At 33.5% G+C, this 20,532-nt stretch overlaps 1 protein-coding gene and 3 non-coding genes across 5 annotated transcripts in view; all 4 read right to left on the reverse strand.

Moving 5' to 3' along the window:
• The window catches only part of LOC147580356 (uncharacterized), a 141,139-nt gene extending 120,693 nt beyond the window's left edge, over positions 1–20,446 (reverse strand). For both annotated transcript variants that reach the window (XM_086711350.1, XM_086711346.1), the window contains exons 1-5: positions 20,055–20,446; positions 18,641–18,781; positions 16,560–17,253; positions 16,012–16,159; positions 154–8,308 (exon numbers count right to left, since the gene is read on the reverse strand). The gene's annotated coding sequence lies outside the window, so the exon portion shown is untranslated. The remainder of the gene's footprint in view (positions 1–153; positions 8,309–16,011; positions 16,160–16,559; positions 17,254–18,640; positions 18,782–20,054) is intronic.
• Positions 11,492–11,562, reverse strand: LOC112856735 (small nucleolar RNA SNORD108). Its single transcript, XR_003223277.1, has one exon. It is a non-coding gene; the product is annotated as a small nucleolar RNA SNORD108 (small nucleolar RNA).
• Positions 14,131–14,197, reverse strand: LOC112856728 (small nucleolar RNA SNORD64). Its single transcript, XR_003223271.1, has one exon. It is a non-coding gene; the product is annotated as a small nucleolar RNA SNORD64 (small nucleolar RNA).
• On the reverse strand, positions 16,957–17,029 carry LOC112856736 (small nucleolar RNA SNORD107). Its single transcript, XR_003223278.1, has one exon. It is a non-coding gene; the product is annotated as a small nucleolar RNA SNORD107 (small nucleolar RNA).
• Positions 20,447–20,532: the final 86 nt, after the last annotated feature.

A 20,532-nucleotide genomic window follows, 5' to 3' on the forward strand; every position in this document is an offset into this window, starting at 1 on the left:
AACCTAATCCAATACTCTTCCTCAAACAACATGATCTAATCAGTAACCACAAATATGTAAATTTATGAAAATTTACCCTTTATAGAAAGTTTCAATGATTTATTTTAATCATTCATGCGTTTGTAAACCCAAACATAATTGCTTAGCACCTACCTGAAATCCTATCTTCTCCCATGTTCATTTCTGGAATCCCACAATGCTGTTTCAGTGTGTAAAACTCTCTGCTGCACTAGAGTCTCTAAACCACATGCTCTTCATGATCACTCACAAACAATTCATAATGGCCACTGGGAATACAAAATTGGATACAACAGCCCAATACTCGCCAGATATTGATAGGCAAGGATGAAAGGCAGGCATAAATTGGGTGTATCTTTAAAATCCCCTTTTTGCTGTTTAGATGTTCCTTTTGAAATACCTTTAAAATTCAAAATGCAGGAAGTAGAAGCAGTCCTCCATTCCCATCTCTCTATACAGTAATGTTAAAATTTTGCCATCCATTCTTCCAGACACCTTTCTAACAATTAGTATGTTCATTTCAGATTGTCAAGTAGCAATATACAAATAATAAGACAGTATTTTACTACTTAATGTACACATGTACAAAATTTTTAAGAATGCTAAAATATTCATTATAACACTGATCAGTCAGCATTACTTAACTCTATAATCATGTCAGAATAATTACATTCCTCAGGAACAGTAATGATTGACATTTCCAATTAGAACAAGGCATATGGTCAAACCTCTGTAAACACACTATTAGTTGATGTTTGTTCAAAAACTGGCATAATTTTAAATATCCACACAAAACACCCTTATCAGACCATGTTCCAGTGTCTAAATTATATTCATATGATGAATAAGCTACAACCATTATGATCTTTTGTTGAAGTATATTTCAGATGCTCAACTATTATTTATACTCAATGTATAACATACTTCAGTGTAAATTTGAGATGTGGAATAAATTCCCAGCAGCAAGTAACACCATTTCAAATGTTTGAATTTCAATTATTATGGCCAAACTGCTGTTCAAAAAAATACTGATTTATACCTTAATTTATAGGTTAATTTTCTTCCAAAAAATGTTCATAATTTATTATTGGCTACTGAGTTGAACATTTTTGACTTTTGTTTCTGATTATCACATAACATACAAATATAAGCAAACACTGGAAATTTTTAAAAAGGTCTTAGAATAAAATAAATATTCATAAGCACAGAAGTTTTATTTTCATTCAGATGTCTATATATGGTAACAGATTAGAAAACAAACACATATGGAGTTAATCATTTTACATTAAAAATAACACACTTAGGGGCACCTGAGTGGCTCAGTCAGTTGAGCATCTGACTTCGGCTCAGGTCATGATCTCACAGTTCATGGGTTCGAGCCCCGAGTTGGGCTCTGTGCTGATGACAGCTCAGAGCCTGGAGCCTGCTTCAGATCTGTGTGTCCCTCTCTCTCCGCCCCTCCCTCCCTCATGCTCTCTCTCTCAAAAATAAACATTAAAAAAATATTTTTAAATACATACATTTAGATATAACATGAAGCAGGATTATGGAACTATTTAAGTTTAGATTTGAATGTTTCCACAGTATTCCAAAAAAAATGCAAAGCAATAAGCTAATGAGAGAGTACTATCATATTTATACTCCTAAAACTAAATGTACATGTGCACATATGTATTAACATTTATAACATGTATGTTATATGCATGTATACACATATATATTTATAAAAAGTAGATTTATATAGCATAGCAAAGTAACAATTAACAATAAGAATATCTTCCACAAATATATCTGTGATTTAAAAAAGACAGTTTCCTTCTCATGTATTCTTTCCTCTTTCTAAAGGTAAAAATCATCCTGGGATATTTTGTTTAAGTATAAAATCTATTATTTTCTTATACATAAAAACCTAACAATCTGAAGAAAAGGAAGGCAGTAGATCTATCCCTCTCCCCAAAAAACCCACTTAACACCAAAATGTTATATAACCCTAAGAAAACAATGTTAATTACTTATTACACTGCCAACACTTACAAAAGACAACTTACGGTATTTTACAATAATGAAATATTTACAAATTTATACTTTGTGAAATACCATGCATCTGAAAACACTAGGTATTTTTAAATGATGTATTTGTTATTTACAAAGTTGTCTTGAATATTTTCATCCTGTTCAGTTAAATACAAAACTGAAGAGCTCAAAGAGGGACAATATTTCTCATAAAACAGACTTGCTATGATTAAAATACATAATCAGCAATACAACTATAAGTTTAATAGTTGTATAGCAATACAATATAAAATTAGGACTTAGGTTTTTTAATGTATAATAATACAAGGACTAAACAGTGATTAAAATGTAAAATTTTCTTTTAGAGAATGCAAGAGCAACAGTACACCTTTTTAGTAACTTTCTCCTTCCGACACCAAAATAGGCAATAGCTGAAGAAACTTGTTATCAAGAAAATTGTTATCAATTGCACTGCTATTAAAACACTTGATAACAATGAAACTATGAAAGTTTACAATGAATTATTTACAAAATTATACGTTGTGAGACTCTACACATCTAGAAAAGACTAGATGTTAAAAACTAAAAACTTGTATCTATTATTTACAAAGTTGTCTTGAATATTGTCATGCAACCAAAGGAACACATACAGAATTGTGTATAGTTCCAAGAGGTAGTATAAAATCTCTTTAACAAAGTCATTTATATCTCCAATGTTAACAATAAAAATAAATACGGGGAAGATATGAATAGGTGAAGCACAGAGGATTTTTAGGATAATGAAAACATTCTGCATAATACCATGATGGATACATGTTGTAATACATTTGTCCAAACCGACAAAATGTACAATACCAAGAGTTAACCATGAAAAACTATGGACTTTGGGTAATTATGAGGTATTGATGTAAATTCATCAGCAGGAACAAATGGTAAGTAACTCTGGTAAGGTATCATGATAATGGGACTGATTATGCATGTGCTGTGTGAATAATGATGGGGATTGTGCATGTGCTGGGGCAGGAGCTAGATGGCAAATCTCTGTACCTTCCCCTCAATTTTGCTATGAACCGATCTAGATCTGCTCTAAAAAATATCTTAACACAAGAATAATGTAAGGTACATATACTAGGGAAGCTCCAAATGAAATACATTACAATACACCTTGTAACATCAAATGAATTTACATGGTGTATGTTTTTTAATATACAGTTTATACTTATACAATGGCATAGTATTCTACTATGAGAATGGGTTAAATGCATAATCTTTTCTATTTCTCTCAACAACAAAATGAGTGTATGATAAATATTGCATAGCTCCAAGACCCTATTTATCAGTGATCAATTTCCTTGCCATGACAACTTTAAAAGACAATAGTCCTAACACATTTACAATGAAAATGTTTACAAAATTATACTGTAACACTATGAATACATCTGGAAATATTAGATGCTTAAAACCAAATGTTTCACTTGCCTATTATTTCCAAAGTTGTCTTACTGCTGTGTAACAAATGAACACAGAACTGTGTAATTTAGATTCTGTAAAATTTTCTTTAGTAAAATGAATTTCATCAAGAACCTCAGTACATCTGAGAAAATAAGATATACCTCATGTCCCTTAATAAGTAGAAATATTTTTATATAAAATGGGCACAATTTAACTATTGAAGTCTAATTTTTCTTCTAAATGAAATATGTGAGGCAATGAACTTTTAACCACCCTCTTTCCTGACTATATACATGTGTGTGTACACACAAACATAACAAAAATAAGGCTCAGAAGCTTTTAACCCAATTTTCAAATAAATTGTCTTTAATAATCCCAGCATTCCATGGAATCCTACACAAAGGTGAACAACATCCTCAAAAGAAAACGGTTTCTACCTTCTATCATTTTGTTTACCAACATTTCTATATACTTCCTAAGTCAAATGCTATAATATAACTATTATAAATACCAGTGTTTAACAACAAACCACAAAGTGCCATCCATAAGAAATTCTTAAAATAATTCGGAGATATGTCAAACTTAGAGTTTACCAACAGCATGACTGTAACATACATGATGTTCACTATCTCTATAAACCAAAAATAGATTCAAAGCCAAAGAATCTTACATTACTGATGAGAATGGAAAACATCCACCACCCCATCCATTCTCTTACAACAAACCACTGAACATGCAGAGAAACTAATTATATTGATTTTTGTAAGTTTGATATTTAAACATGTTTATCAGCAACGTCTGTATATCTAGAAATAAGTATTTTATCAATAACTACACACACAGCAGTCTATAAATCATAACAGCAGACTTATTTTACTATTTCATGTCTACAAGCATAAAAAAAGTTTAGTATAAGAAATTACTCATTTCATATTTAAAATATGAATGGTAGTAATTTCTGTACTTTAACAATGAATGTCTAACTAAAAAATCTCAAAGCCACAGAGAGAGAGGCAAACCAAGAAACAGACTCCTAACAATATAGAACAAGCTGAGGGTTACCAGAGGGGAGGTGGGTGGGGGAGGAGTTAAATAGGTGATGGGAATTAAAGGAGTGCATGTGTGATGAGCACTGGGTGTTGTATGGAATAGCTGAATCCTAAATTGTGCACTTGAAATTAATATTACACTGTATGTTAACTGGAATTTAAATAAACTGAAATAAAGAACTGAAATAAAGAATACAGAAAGAAAAAACATCAAAATAAAACCTAATGCTTGAAGATGCTCTACTATATCTATAATCAAACAATGATTCTACCTTTAATATTTCAATAAAAATATATTTACAAAATTATTGACAGAAATTATATATCTAAAAATGATTTACAAAATGACACTTACCTCCTATACGCAAAACAAAATAATATAATCCCTATCACCAAATACATCCCAAATAGACATGGTGTAGTAATTCAATTTGTCAAAGTGAAGTGTTTTTTCACATTGTCTCTCAAATTGATATCCAAAAAATATACGCACCTATCAGCAAATCCTATGCAAATATTCTAAAACAAAAACTAACGTCGGTCTATAACTTAACTAGCCATTTAACAGTATCCTCCAGCAACTAAAGCTCATGAACAACACCCTGTATTATCCACCATCAAACAACACAAAGAACAGATTAAAGCCGAGTGATAATTATTTGGCCAAAAGGTGTTCCTATTGTATAATTTTTAATAAACAGTTGTCTTATATATACATATACAATACACCTGTGGGTATATATACATATGTATATGAATGCAACCCTTGTAAAATTAAGGATTAAAAGTTTAAAGTAAAAATTATTTTATCCTGTTTTACACACAGAACACTCTAACAAAATATCCTGAACTTCAGCTGCTCAATTATTTACTCAGACATAATCTGACAGCTGTTATGCAAATTTTTCATTCTACATATTTACAAAACATGCTGATATAATTATTCCTCGGCTTTAAGAAAACATAATAACTGTGTCTAATTATACACATTATATAAAACTTTTCTTTGATCAGCCCATCCTTTTAAGAACATAGATTTGACAGACCATTACAAACATCTCTAATAAAAACTTGTAAATCACCTATACTATTTTATGTAGTATTTTAAAAGCAAGAACAATTCAATTATTAAAAGTCAAATTACACTGGCAAATGAAAACTTTTCTAACCTATTATGTTTAACCACATGTAGAGATTTTTCTAGTAATTGTATTTCCTATTTGCATACAAACATATCTAAAAACCATAAACAAAGGCAGACCCACAGTTAAAATGACATTTCCACTATGATGAATCTTCTATAAAAAACAATGTGAGATATTATACTAGACACTGCACATTTATTCCACCCTACAATTTGAGCCTAATAATGCAATGAACACAGAGGCAAGATATAATATCATTTTTGTCAAACAAAAATGTCTATCCGTATAAGTTGATATGTATTTACAGTGATGTCTATGTAGGTAGAGAATTAGATGGTAAAGAACATTACATTGTATATAACACTTTAAAAAAAAGTATAATCTTACTGAAAAGGAATTAATGTTGAGGCAATTTAACAATTCTATTAGAAAAAAACAACAACAAACTACACCTATTTAACATCACAGGATTAATAAAATATATGTCGATTCCCAACTTCCGAGCATCGAGTAAAGCCTCTAGGCTGTTCAAGAACTGTTTCTGCACATATGCATATACGTATAGCCCTCCAAAATTCCCTGTTCTCTACCTTCTAAATTCTGCTTTTATTTGCCTACTACAAATAAGGCAGTCTAAAAACTCCTCTTGACAACCAAAATTATATTCTAACATTTAAAATGCCCCAAATATCAGTCATCTCCATGATTAATAGGATGGTTTAATACAGTACTTTTTCCATTACATACATAGCAATGAAAAAGCCCATCAAATCCTAAACATGCATAGAAGCTGGACTCTTATGCAGTAATTCCATCATGGGAATTAAATCTCATACCACAGAAACATTAACATACCATAAAGATATTAACAAATATTTACAGAATAACATCTACAACCACACAGAACAGCCTTAATAAGATTTCTTGTGTAACAGCTGCATACAGAACAATCCTTGCCCCGCACCAAAAGCCACTCAAAAATCATTCAATCAAATGATTCTAAATGTGTATCATCAAAGGTATTCTAACAGTTCTATTTTTATAATCATGTATTAAAAATATTTCTTCTAAATGTTAGCAAACTTAATCACAATACCTTAAAGTCACAACGCAATTATATTTAGTTATTTCATACAGTATATTCTCAAAATAAACATTAATAACTAGTGCCTTACTTTTTTCCTGATTAATATATTAAACATTCCTCATGTCCATTTCCTCTCCCCTTATCCATAAACATTCAAACAATGAATATAGCATATGTATCTTTACAAAATGGCCTCATTCCTTTCTAAAATCTTTTCCAGAAGGCAGTTTTACCAAACATGCTTTTAAAAACTCACCTAGGAAAACAGCTCTATTATCACAGCAACCATTTTTAAAAACAATAGATTTGTTTATAACTGTAGTCTCTGTGCTTGAGCATCAGAGTGCAAGAAAGATAAAGCAAAGAAAGAATAAAATACAATAAACTATTACATGTTGAATTTCATTCTTTTCACTAACATCCAATGAACAGTTCATACATATTCATCCTTCACTGAGTATTTTATATTGATTTCAATACCATTACCCAATCACAATTTTCTTAAGCATTTATTCTTAAGCTCTATATGTCCAGTAATTAGCTAATAAGTTTACATTCCTAAAATGGTGTGTGAGGTGAAAAAAAAATATTTGTGTTTATCATGTATGTATTAAAGTCACGTATACAAGGCTCTTACTATTAAGTATTTTTATGGTAAATTGGTAATCCATAGAAAAAAATACTGAGATTTTTACCAAATCCAAAGATTGCCAATGAAATAAAATTTTTGAAAAGCAAGATGAATTTCAGGACAGTATATATCTCTATTTGCTTCTCTGTGATTTTGTAGTTGGTGAAGCTTCTAGCTCAAGTTGGGATGTGTTGTCCTTCCCTTTCATTCCATATATTCCTAGAATGCTGTCTTATATTTACTTGAGATTGTCCATTCTAAACCAATACTACAAGTGCCATTCACTTGAAATTATTTCAATTCAGTAGATAACTTCATACATTTGCATTCTGGGGACTAATTTGGAATTAGAGATGCTGTGCTAATCATGTTGGACCACGAAATAAATATAGAATACAAGATCTAGGGAGTGTCTCAACAGGAAGGTCCTGGTCAAAGACCCCTTGAATCAGCATGATGTTTAGGCTTCATAGCAGTCCATAAGTATAATTGCTCAGGATACTCCAGAAAAATTTGAAAACTACAATCTGATCAATGCAGAGGCTCTCAGGATATACTCTCCTGTTCACGTCAGTGGCAAAAACGTTTGCACAGTATCTTAAATCATCTTGGATTATAATCTCATTGTTTCTTGCTGCACAAATTTCGTGAGATTCATATCAGGGGAGTGTTAGGGCACAAAATTTAGGAATCCAAATGTTCAGTGACTAAAAGTGGCAAATTTCCAGTTTTGACAGTGGCAAAAGATCCTCTATTATCAGTTTATATAATCTTTGTCCTCTTCTCTGATTATTGCTTATTTCTAATACTCTTAAAAACATGCCAAATGCAGATTTTTGAAGAAATGTGACTTGGTTTGTCATATCTTTCCCAAATACTGCTCTGGCAGACAGATGAAACAGAGAATCTGAAGCTAGAAGTAAGGGGATCAGTTAGAAGCTTTAATACAGTTAAAATACGACAATTACAACAAAAGTCATCTAGAAAGGTAGCTTCAGAACTGCTATCTAATGAAGCTTGAACAGTTGTCTATTGTCCAATAAATTTTCTAAGTTTCTGGATGAAATCCTTGTCCATGTTTCTTGGGTTCCATTTATGTCCACGAATGACACCCACTTTCTCACCTAGTTGGCATTACCTTTTTACATCTATGTAAAATTGATTCAAATGATCATACAATGATTTTTAAAGGGTGTTTATGAATGATTCGGAGACATTTCACATGCTTACTTGCCAGTATTTTCTTCTTTGAATTATCTGTACATGTTTTGTCATTTTGAATACAAGTGTTCCAAGTCTTTTCTTTTACAGGGTTGTAGAAGATGTTTGTGTACATTACTAAAACCAAGAGAATAAATAGCCAATGTATTTTGCCAACCAAAATAATGATACATTTTCACATTTTTATCTGGCCAAGTACTCTGTTATATACTGACAAGTAAACGGTCATATACTCCTCAACAATGTTCTCTTGATTTATAAGAAATTTGCACAAATGTAAGTTCAACTGAAAATGTCCTTTTTGAAAAATTTAAACATAGAAGATTTATTCTCCTGTGCGCTATACTGAAACAGGTGTAAGTACCCAATAAAAAAGTAGACAACCTTAAGGAATACATTTTTTCTTTCTTCCATGCCCCCCCCAAAAATTTGGCACTCTCTAATTAACAGAAAATCAAGTTGAGTTTAAGATAATTTTGTGGGGGCACCTGGGTGGCTCAGTCAGTTGAGTGCCTGACTTTGGCTCAGGTCATGATCTCACAGCTCATGAGTTCGAGTCCCCCGTTGGGCTCTGTGCTGACAGCTCAGAGTCTGGAGCCTGCTTCAGATTCTGTGTCTCCCTCTCTCTCTGCCCCTAACCCACTCGCATTCTGTCTCTGTCTCTCTCAAAAATAAATAAACATTAAAAAAAATTAATAAAAAAATAAATAATTTTGTACCCTCAGCAAAGTAGTACAAAAAATGCCAGTGTTTTGTGACTCAAACCATTATAAAACATGAGAAATTTGAGCTTTAAACTGAAGCCACACTTTGCCTATACAATAAAAGGAAAATTTCGTGCTTTTGTTCATTTATGCATTAATTCAACAAATAACTATTATAACAATATACCAATATAACAAAAATTACTAACTATCCAAACTTCTACCATATGCCAATTATTATGCCAGGTCTTGGGAGAAACAACAGTAAGGACACCAAGACTTTCTAGTGAAGCATTAATATGCTTTGCTCTCCCTATAAGGGAAGAATATGAGAAAATTAAGTCCACTATGCCTTCTTATAACCATGTTTATGAATCATGCTATATATAATCTTAGACAAAGAAAAATATTATTAGTTAAACCGGGGTTTTTATGCATTGTTTCTTCCCCATGACTTCAGCAATCTTTGAGGGATGAAATATTTCTATTACTTTGCCATCACATAGGGGCATCATTCACTCAGTTGAAAAAAACACTCCATCTATTTCAAATACAAAACCATTGTCCAATCTCACTAGAGAAGGTTATACCTTATACAAGATGTAATTAAGAAAAACTCCCCAAATATTCTTATTCAAAAATAAGAAAACCAATTTCACTGCAATAACTTATTTTCAGAAATCATGTCACAATTTTAAAATATCTTATGTAATTTCTTCTTCACTCCAAGCCACAGGAAAAAAGTCCTCTCGTTCCAATTCTCAGTTCTTTATTTGCTATATCATGGGGGAATGACTCTGATTTGACCTATATCTATATTCTTCAGCATTTTCAAGCTTGGAGAAATCCCTGGCTACTTTTCGATGTTTATAAGTAAACACAGACAGCCCGTTATTAATGCTATTCCCATAAATAAGCACCATTATAAAAAGCAGGTATCAATAACCAAATACAGCTGCCAAAGTATTCACAGATAAGCTATAATATATTTACTGAAATTTCCCCAGAAAACTGACTCAACCCCAAACTCAACACCCAGAAGTTCACGGGTAGTGGCGGTTTCTGGCCTACTTAAAATGATACAGAAGTGGATGCTTAAAATAAAACCAAACTAGGGTGCCTAGCTGGCTCAGTTGGTAGAGTGTGCAACTCTTGATTTCAGGGTTGTAAGGTTGAGTTCTTTGCTGTGTAGAGATTACTTAAAAATAAAGTCTAAACACACAAACACAAATATATGCCTATAATGCAAATAATTCAAGTTATGCAGTTCTGTGACCAACAGAACATAAACCAGATAAATCTTCCCACAAAAGTAAAAGTATTAGGCAGAAGTTATGAGGTCCAGAAAAATCAACACACTATTCAGAGATCACATCTACTTTTAAAATGTTTTTTTAAACATTAATGGCTCTCTGTAAATTTTTGTTTATTGGTCATTTTTATCCAATGTGAACTTGGTGAATATTTTTGTACTTGATTCATTATCAAAAAGAAATTTACTTCCTCAAATTAAGTACATAATTTAAATGTATACTGGCAATTAGTTGTCTGAATAAAACTCAGCTGTTTCTTATCAGCATATGTCAACTTCTCAGACCTTGACCTACGCTGAACCAGAAACTCTTACACAAACTGTACAGGCCCTCCAGGTGATTCTCATGTGTACTGAAGTTGGAGAAAGTCTGATTTAATCTAGACCGTCTAGAAATATACAACTCTACCTATTCCAATAACTGCATAATGACCATATTTGATCAGCACATCTTGCTAATCACAGTAATTTCAACATAAGACACAATACTGCCTATTCATCTCAAGAAAAGACACAGAATCTAACATGGCAAAGCTGGCTGAAACTCATACACTGCTGTTAATGACAAAGTAGCAGGTAAATGTTAGTAATTCTGATTCCTAACCAACCTCCACTGGTCCAATATTCAAAGAGGGCAGCTTTCCTCTTGCCAGCAACTGAAAGAATCCAAACACTGTTTTCAATTTACAGGTATCCTTCACACTTATATAACACTACGGACATGTTACAATCACTGAAACCATGTATTTTTCCTTCTTATCTTCCTTTCTTCCACCAATGCTCTCACCATCTATTGCTAATTCATTCCTTCTATTGCTCTCACCAAAGTGCTCCAACCATACATAAATCAGCTAGACTTAACCTCAGAATCCCTTTGTAAGAATGAACACTATCATCAGATTCAAGAAACAAGGAGTCTGACCATAAAGCCAACTTACCCCCTCCAAAACAAAAATAAATCCTGATCATCTTCTAGGGATTCCAATTATAGGGGATTTTCTTTCAATCACCTATAAAGAAACAGCACCACGAGAATGGGACTCTTTGGAAAGGGCTGAGCCAGCAACTACCACTGCTTGCTTTCTCCCAGTAATAACTGACTACCATAGGTTGTACCAAACATCCAAAATCAAATGACCTTTAGTCAACACTACTCTTCAACAGACTCCAATGAGTATTCCCTTCCTTCCTCATTCAAATGTATGCTTTTAATCAAATTCAGTTACTAGAAAGGGTAACTCATTTCTCTCAATCCATCCAGCATATCCCTACTGGACAGGATCAGGAACATTAAGTCAAACAAGTATGAGGTTTATAAACATACTAAAATTTATGGCAGGGAAACAGGGACTTGATAAAGGAAAGACCTTAGAAAAGACTTGTTCACCATTCTTCTTAAAGAAAATTGTAATTTTTCTGAACCCCAACAGCTTTTCACTATAAACTATCACTTCTCACAGTATCAACACCCACATTATCTATACACACAGACCACACACACACGCACACGCACACACACACACACACAAACACACACACACACACACCCCTTAACAAATCAAGTGACTAAGGATAATATCTTGATATATTCAACTATCAATGGTACATCTTTATAAAGGTTTTTCCTAAATTACCTGTTTAATTACTACTCAACTCCCTTATAATAACTACTATCAGCAAATCACAAGGACCTAATCATGGAATACCAATCACGATAACAATCATGGTAACAAAAAGTCCATTACTTATACAATATTAAAGAAAAATGTAAGATTAAAGACCTGATTCAAAAATTCAGGTAAAAAAAATGCATGGTACTTATTAGCATATCATCTCTAGGGCTCAGTATCAACAACTGCAAAATGTCAATTTCATCCCCTTAAATCACAAAGAGTCAAAACTTCTAAATCCCCATCTATGTCTTGCCAAGATACAGAAAGATCATTAATTTATTAAGACAACTAAAGTAATCCATCTGGAAACAATTAGCAAAACTGAAAGCAACCAATGGAATAGGAGAAGATATTTGCAAATGACGTATTAGACAGAGGATTAGTATCCAAAATCTATAAAGAACTTATGAAACTCAACACCCAAAAAACAAATAATCCAGTGAAGAAATGGGCAAAAGACATGAATAGACACTTCTCCAAAGAAGACATCCAGATGGCCAACCGACACATGAAAAAATGCTCCACATCACTCATCATCAGGGAAATACAAATCAAAACCACGATGAGATACCACCTTACACCTGTCAAAATGGCTAACTTCAACAGCTCAGGCAACAACAGATGTTGGCGAGGATGGGGAAAAGGAGGATCTCTTTTGCACTGCTGGTGGGAATGCAAATTGGTGCAGCCACTCTGGAAAACAGTATGAAGGTGCCTCAAAAAATTAAAAATAGAACTACCCTACAACCCAGCAAATGCACTATAGATGTTTATCCAAGGGATACAGGTGTGCTGTTTCGAAGGGTCACATACACCCCAATGTTTATAGCAGTGCTACTAACAACAGCCAAGTATGGAAAGAGCCCAAATGTCCATCAACAGATGAATGGATAAAGATGTGTGTGTGTGTGTGTGTGTGTGTGTGTGTGTGTGTGTACACACATATACACACACAATGGAGTATTACTCGGCAATCAAAAAGAATGAAATCTTGCCATTTGCAACTACGTGGATGGAACTAGAGGGTATCACGCTAAGCAAAATTAGTCAGAGAAAGACAAATGTCACATGACTTCACTCATATGATGAATTTAAGATACAAAACAGATGGGAAGGGAAGCAAAAATTATATAAATACAGGGAAGGGGACAAAACATAAGAGACTCTTAAAGAACAAACAGAGGGTTGCTGGAGGGATTCTGAGAGGAGGGATAGGTTAAATGGGTAAGGGGCATTACGTAATCTACTCCTGAAATCATTGTTGCACTATATGCTAACTTGGATGTAAATTAAAAAATAAATTAAGAAAATAAAGTGTGCACACACACAAAAATAAAGTAATTCATCTCAACGTATCTTTAGCATTCTGCTGAACACACAAGTCTTATTTTAGACCAAATCAGTGTCTCAACAACAAACTAGCAATTTCTTATTCATATTGTACTTGGAGCTGCCTCATAGCTTAGGGACATGCTCTCAGGAAACAGGTATGAGGTTGGAACTAAATGATTATAGTAGTATGTAATATAAAGAAAAAAGCATAGTAGCTACCAAGTTTTTACTCTCTTAAATTCATCACTTGAAACTCATAATGAAAAAGATGAAGGTGAGATATACAAATGCTACAAACACAGAAGATAACTCTACAGAAGGAAACTGCAGTAGTGGAATTTAGAATCCACCTCTCTTTAGTTCACTGGAAAAACCTACAGTTCCATTCTTCCTAATATGCACAATATTGCTCAAAATATCTTGCAAAATTTACAGTGCAAGAACTTATTTTCAGAATATTTATGTCCTAAGTATTTGGGTTGACACTTAGGCTGGACTTCAGAGTACTCACACTGAGTTTCACTTCATCATACTCAGTAAACATAACTCATCATAAATCCAGTCAAGGTCTTTCCCAACAACTACTACAACTCTGTAAAAGGATTAATACCTTCAGACAGTACATCTCTAATAATGCAATTATCTTTTAGCTTAGGAGAATGATGATCATCTTTATGTAACAATGTAAGTTAAATAATAGCAATATAATTCAACTGACACAGAATTAAGGTGAAAATATGGGGAAAAACTAAAGACAATAAAACCCCAAGAATGTGCCAGAATTATATCAAGATCTTTGCTGTCTTAGAACTAAATAGCTTATGATCCACTTCTACAAGCATATCATCCAAACTGAAAAATGAAATATTCAAATATTTTAAGGACCTAGACCACATTGAGTCTCAAAATATTAACTCAAAATATTCGAGTCAAGTGAGAATCAATGTAAATGGTCAAATAAAATTAAGACAGATCAAACTGATGAAACACAGACTCCAGTAAAAAGTCTACACGGCACTGATGATTCTGAAGGAGCTCTAAGATCTTGGATACAACAAACCAAATTGGTATGGTAATATAATCAAAATTATATCATGGAAAGAATAGAGCAGACACTGCTTTTCCTGATATAGGTTTCCTAATAGACAATAAAATTACTAATATCAAGAACTGTACTTTTTAACTTTATTTCTGCTATCACAGCACAGGGGAGGTGGGTAGGAGTATAGGTTAAACAGGTGAGGAGAATTCAGGACTGCATTTGTGAGACCTTAGTGATGTATGGAAATGCTGTATCACAACATTGTATACCAGAATCTAATATTATCCTATATGTTAACTGGAATTAAAATAAAAATTTAAAAAAGGGGAAAAATTCTGTAAATACTGCAAATAAATTTTATGTAACATGGGAACAGATAGCCCAATGAATTCAGATGTACAAATATCTAATCCCTTGGGGCACCTGGGTGGCGCAGTCGGTTAAGCGTCCGACTTCAGCCAGGTCACAATCTCGCGGTCCGTGAGTTCGAGCCCCGCGTCGGGCTCTGGGCTGATGGCTCAGAGCCTGGAGCCTGTTTCCGATTCTGTGTCTCCCTCTCTCTCTGCCCCTCCCCCGTTCATGCTCTGTCTCTCTCTGTCCCAAAAATAAATAAACGAGAAAAAAAAAATATCTAATCCCTCTAGCTCATTGTATTATCGTCACCAGATGTAAATCTACCAAAAATAATTCAAAATCAAACATCTGGTTGATCTAAGAGGCTTTTTCTTGAGTCTTGGCTGCCTCGTCTACTTTTTAAGATTAATCTTGCTCACCAAAGAAAATTAACCCAGTCAAGTCTTCTATTAACCATTTCTATTCCACATTAGAGCTTCCTAAATTATAGGCAAAAAGCAAACCATAAGAGACTCTTAAACACAGAGGACAAACTGAGGGTTGATGAGGATTGGGGCTTGGGAGGCTGGGGAAAATGGGTAATGGGCATTGAGGAGGGCACTTGTTAGAATGAGCACTGGGTGTTGTATGCAAGTGATGAATCACAAGAATCTACTCCTGAAGCCAAGACTACACTGTATACACTGTATGTTAGCTAACTTGACAATAAATTATAAACAACAACAACAACAACAACAACAAATACATGATGTTAGCAACATGGATTCCAGAGACAAACTGAGGTGAAACGGAATGCAGAACAAACTAGTGGAACTGTTTCTTTCAGTCTACATTCCTGTCACCAGAGAATACCAGGGCCAAAATGCCACATGCCTTTTAGTATAAGGAAAAAGTCCCTTGAGGTCTCTTCATCTATCGTTTGAGAAGTTGAATGAAGTATACTGTAGCTGTCCTATACAGCCTATACAGCCTACTCACTTTTGGCGGAGATGGACTTGCTGCATTAACACCTGAAGCTGTAAATCAACATTCACATATAGAACAAACATATCCTTGGAAATGGATTTCAAATATTGCTCTCTTATTGGGCCTTCATCATCTCACTAAGAAAGAGATCTTCTTACCCCTGTAAAATCAAACAGAATTTTTTTAATTTCCTTTTTTTTTTATCCAAAAATGACTGAAAGGTAAACTTTATGACAAGGTACCTAGCTTCACTAAAACAAAACCCAAGACACAGCAAATAGTTTTGACTGGCTCCTATTTAGGAAAAACTAACTACTTCCCTGGTAAGATATGGAGATACATATTAGATAGGCATAGATTATAATCACAGACATTACACTATATGGAAGGAACTATAATGAATCTAAAAACTTGCATCCTAAAATTAAAAAAAATAGTAATTCTGACATTTCTTAAACATCTACTGTGTGATAGGCTCTATACCCATTGATCATTGCAGACAACTAAAAAACTAAAAAATTGTCCTCAAACACCAATGGTGTCCATTTGAAGACACTTACCATACTCACTGTATTTCATAATATATTTTCCATAAATATTAGTTCCCCATTTTCCTGGACATCATCACTTAAACATCTCTGTCATCCAATGTGTGATCCAAGAAGTAGTAGTCTCCCTTTTTACATGTCCTTGCTTCCACTCAGCATATGCATGTACCTTCTGGGATCTAAGGATGAGCTTCCTTTTTTGCTTTCAACAGCATATATGTTTTAAAAAAAGGGAAAAAATAATGAGCTCAGAATATGTATAAACACTTAAAGAAAAAAGGATGTCTAAGGAACTGGCAAAGTATACTGCTACACCTGCCATTTCTAAGTATTCAAAGTTTGCACAGTAAGCCAAAATTTTCTATTGAAAATAATGTTCTATGTAAAGTCTACTGAGGCACATTGACTAGATTTCAGAGTGTCATTTAAGCTCAAATTTTAAAATCATTATGTTCAGACAAGGTCCTGTGTCATCATGAACCTAGCCAAGGCCTCTGTAATGCACTATTACTTTTCTTTAAAAGGTTAGTTTACCTGTAGTGGTTTACGTTTGTCCTAAATGCAGCTAATACAGTTTTAAGCCTCCTTGAGAAACTACTGGGTAGGATCCACAGTGACATGTCAGAAAATTGAGTGGTTAAATTCTCTCCTCCTCTCAGAGTCATCAACTATGTGGACAAAAGGGCACTTCATAAGACTGAAAAAACTGCAATACAAAAAACCCATGATAACATGACTTCCTTTACTTATTTAATATAATTCAAATATTGAGATTTATTAAATGAATAGCCAGTCCCAATGGGACTGAAATGCAAAGAGGAGTAACAATCTGGCAATGTGTTATCAACTGGGTAACATGTATTTTAAAACTTTATATGATCTAATAGATAAAATCATTAAGTTTTATTTGAAAAAAGAACAATAGTGTTTTTCCTAATCTTTGAAATCAGATTATGAAAATTCTACACAAGCATTACTGTTGTCACATAATTCCATAAATTACTTATATTATTCTACTATAAGTTAAGACCTACAAAAAATAAAACAGATTTACAAAAATTACAAGACTTCTGATATCATCTATATGTGAAACCTGAGAAAGTTAAACTCTTAGAAACAGAATATAATGGTGGTTGCCAGGGGCCTATGGGTATAGAGAATGGGAAGATATTGATCAAACGTATAGACTTTTAATTATAAGATGAGTAAATTCTAGGGATCTAATATACAACATGGGGACCATTGTTAACGTATTATAATATTTGAAATTTTCCAAGAGTAGATCTTAAATGATCTCACCACACAAACACAAAAAAGAAATGGTAGCTATGTAAAGTGATGGATGTATAACTTATCTTATTGTAGCAATCTTTTCACAATGTGAATGTACAGCAAATCATGTAGTATATCTTAAAATTACATGACATTCTTGATCAATTATATATTAATGAAGGTGACAAAAATGTACAGAACTTCTAAAATTTGACATGATTAAAGAGCAGTGAGTTTACAAAGGACGGAGGAAGCAACATTACTTTTTATACAGTTATACTAAGTCTAGTTTACCTATCATAGCATAAACACAGAATACTACAAATAACTTAAAGATTTAAGAAAGCAGAACTATTAAATCCCAGAATTCTATTTGAAACTGTAATTTAAACCACAATGAAAACTTATATTGATATGCAATGCATACATATTTATGAAGTTACTGTTAATAAATGTGACCAGGAAATCAAGAAGTCACTGCCCAAATGTGTTTTAGATATAATGTACAACTAATTTGAAAGCACAATCGAAAAATCCTAAGGGACAAGTATTTACTGCCATGGAAGTTTGAAAACTTTTATGGTATTATGTGTTCCATTGGAACTCTTGGTAGAAGCTTAGATCTAGCAATCCATAGCAAAAGATCCACATTTTACACTTAACATGCAATTATATATCTATGCTAAGTATTTTTTCAATTTATGTTCCACGATCAAGGTTATCAAATAATTCAAGAAGTTCTAGGCAGAGTACATTATAACCAAATCAAAATATCCATTAGAAGAAAACATCTTGCAGAATCTAGAGTTCTTTTCACTCACCTCTAACTTGCAAAAGACGCCGTCATCATTACTTAAGGAGATATTAGAGAACAGGTTTTCTTTGTATATGGTGCACAATCACGCATGTCAAAATCTAAGAGCCATCCATGTCAGCAGATCTACCCAAATAGCAAAGTTTTCCTCCAAAACAGAGAAAGTACCACAAATTATTCAAAATTTGGTCCAGAGAGTCAACTGCAAAGAAAACAAGGCTCTTTGCATACCACCCACAAAATTCTTAGAACAAAAGTTACCTATCAACTATATCACAATAAATTTTATCTTAACAGAATGGCTTGCCTCCAGAGACCCAGATAAAGTACTTTGCCTGGGGTTCTGTAACCAAGATGTTTCTTTGTAACATTCACAATCTCTTAAGTATCACATCTGTATTGTACATCTCCTAAACCAAGGAAGACCTGGCTACTTAATGTTCCCTACCTGATAGTGTCCATTAATACTAAACACTACCCTGGGAGAGACAATATAAATTTGATGACATTAACTGCAGTAATTTTGAGGGTCCCTTTTCCTTGGGAGGCTACTGGTTTAAAGGCCATGATTTAAAAGATGGAAACAGGGGCATCTGGCTGGCTTACTAAGTAAAGCATAGATAGGACTGCTCTTGATCTCAGGGTCATGATTTGGAGCCCCCTATTGGGCACAGACATTACATAAAAATAAAATCTTTAAAAAAATAAAAAAAAAAATCAAAGATGGAAATGGTGACATGCACACAACCTCTGTTGGTAAAATCAAATGAGAAGGCACAACCAATCTACCAGTCTTTTATTTTTTTAATTTTTTTAATGTTTATTTATTTTTGAGAGACAGACAGAGAGAGACAGAGCTCAAGAGGGGAAGGGCCAGAGAGAGAGGGAGACACAGAATTTGAAGCAGGCTCCAGGTTCTGAGCTGTCAGCACAGAGCCTGATGTGGGGCTTAAACTCAAGAACCGTGAGATCATGACCTAAGCCAAAGTCAAACGCTTAACTGACTGAGCCACCCAGGCACCCCCAATCTACCAGTCTTAAGTTATTAAGGAGTTAATATCAATCTTTAACTAGTATTTTATAAGCTAACTCCTACAATCAATAAGGACTGATTCATTTTCTAGTTGAAAAGTTAGCAGTAAAACCTAAAAACCTCCTTCCTCTTCCTTTTAAAAGTTACTTCACTGTTGCATAACCAACTCAATCTTTACCTACATATGTGAGCATCCCTTAATTATCTAACTGGAAGAGACTGTCCACTCTTTTAAACACTTAACAGTATATCACTAAGTGATACAGTTGGATATAATTTGTGCTCAATAGCGTCAATGATATTTTAGGGTATAAGTCGCCTTTAAGTAACAACCTATCTCAAATATGAAATCTCCTCTAGTTTTAACAACGTGTAAGTAAATACTTACTGGTAGGTTGTGATGATTATTCCAGAATCACATCACCTACTCTGATCACGCAAAGCACAAAAACACTACAAAAGCTGATCAACTGAGGTAAACTTCCAAGAAAAGTAGTATCTCCAATCCAAATCCTTTGATTTAATGAACAAAGTCTGATATAGTACCAGTTTCCTTCCATAGGTGGCCTTACAAGGCCTTTCATTCCATCCCTTCTTCCCTTCAGGTATGTATGGCACATTAAAGTGGAGGAGGCCATGTGTAAGTCTTAGCCCAGTCACTTAAACCCCAGTCAAGAGTTTTCTTGTGTCAAGGTTACTGACAGATATCAGTCAATGCACAAAGTGAAAGCTGGGAAGCTTAATCAGGTATCACAACCATTTTATCTTAAGAATTAAAGAGAAAATTATTTAAATGCATTGCTTAACAGAATTCACCTCATCCATAATAACTTTAAGACTAGAAAAATCCCAGTCTTCATTCTGAA

Source organism: Puma concolor, chromosome B3 (genome assembly GCF_028749965.1).
Source record: "Puma concolor isolate L17-30 chromosome B3, mPumCon1.1.hap2, whole genome shotgun sequence".
Classification (NCBI taxonomy): Eukaryota; Metazoa; Chordata; class Mammalia; order Carnivora; family Felidae; genus Puma; species Puma concolor.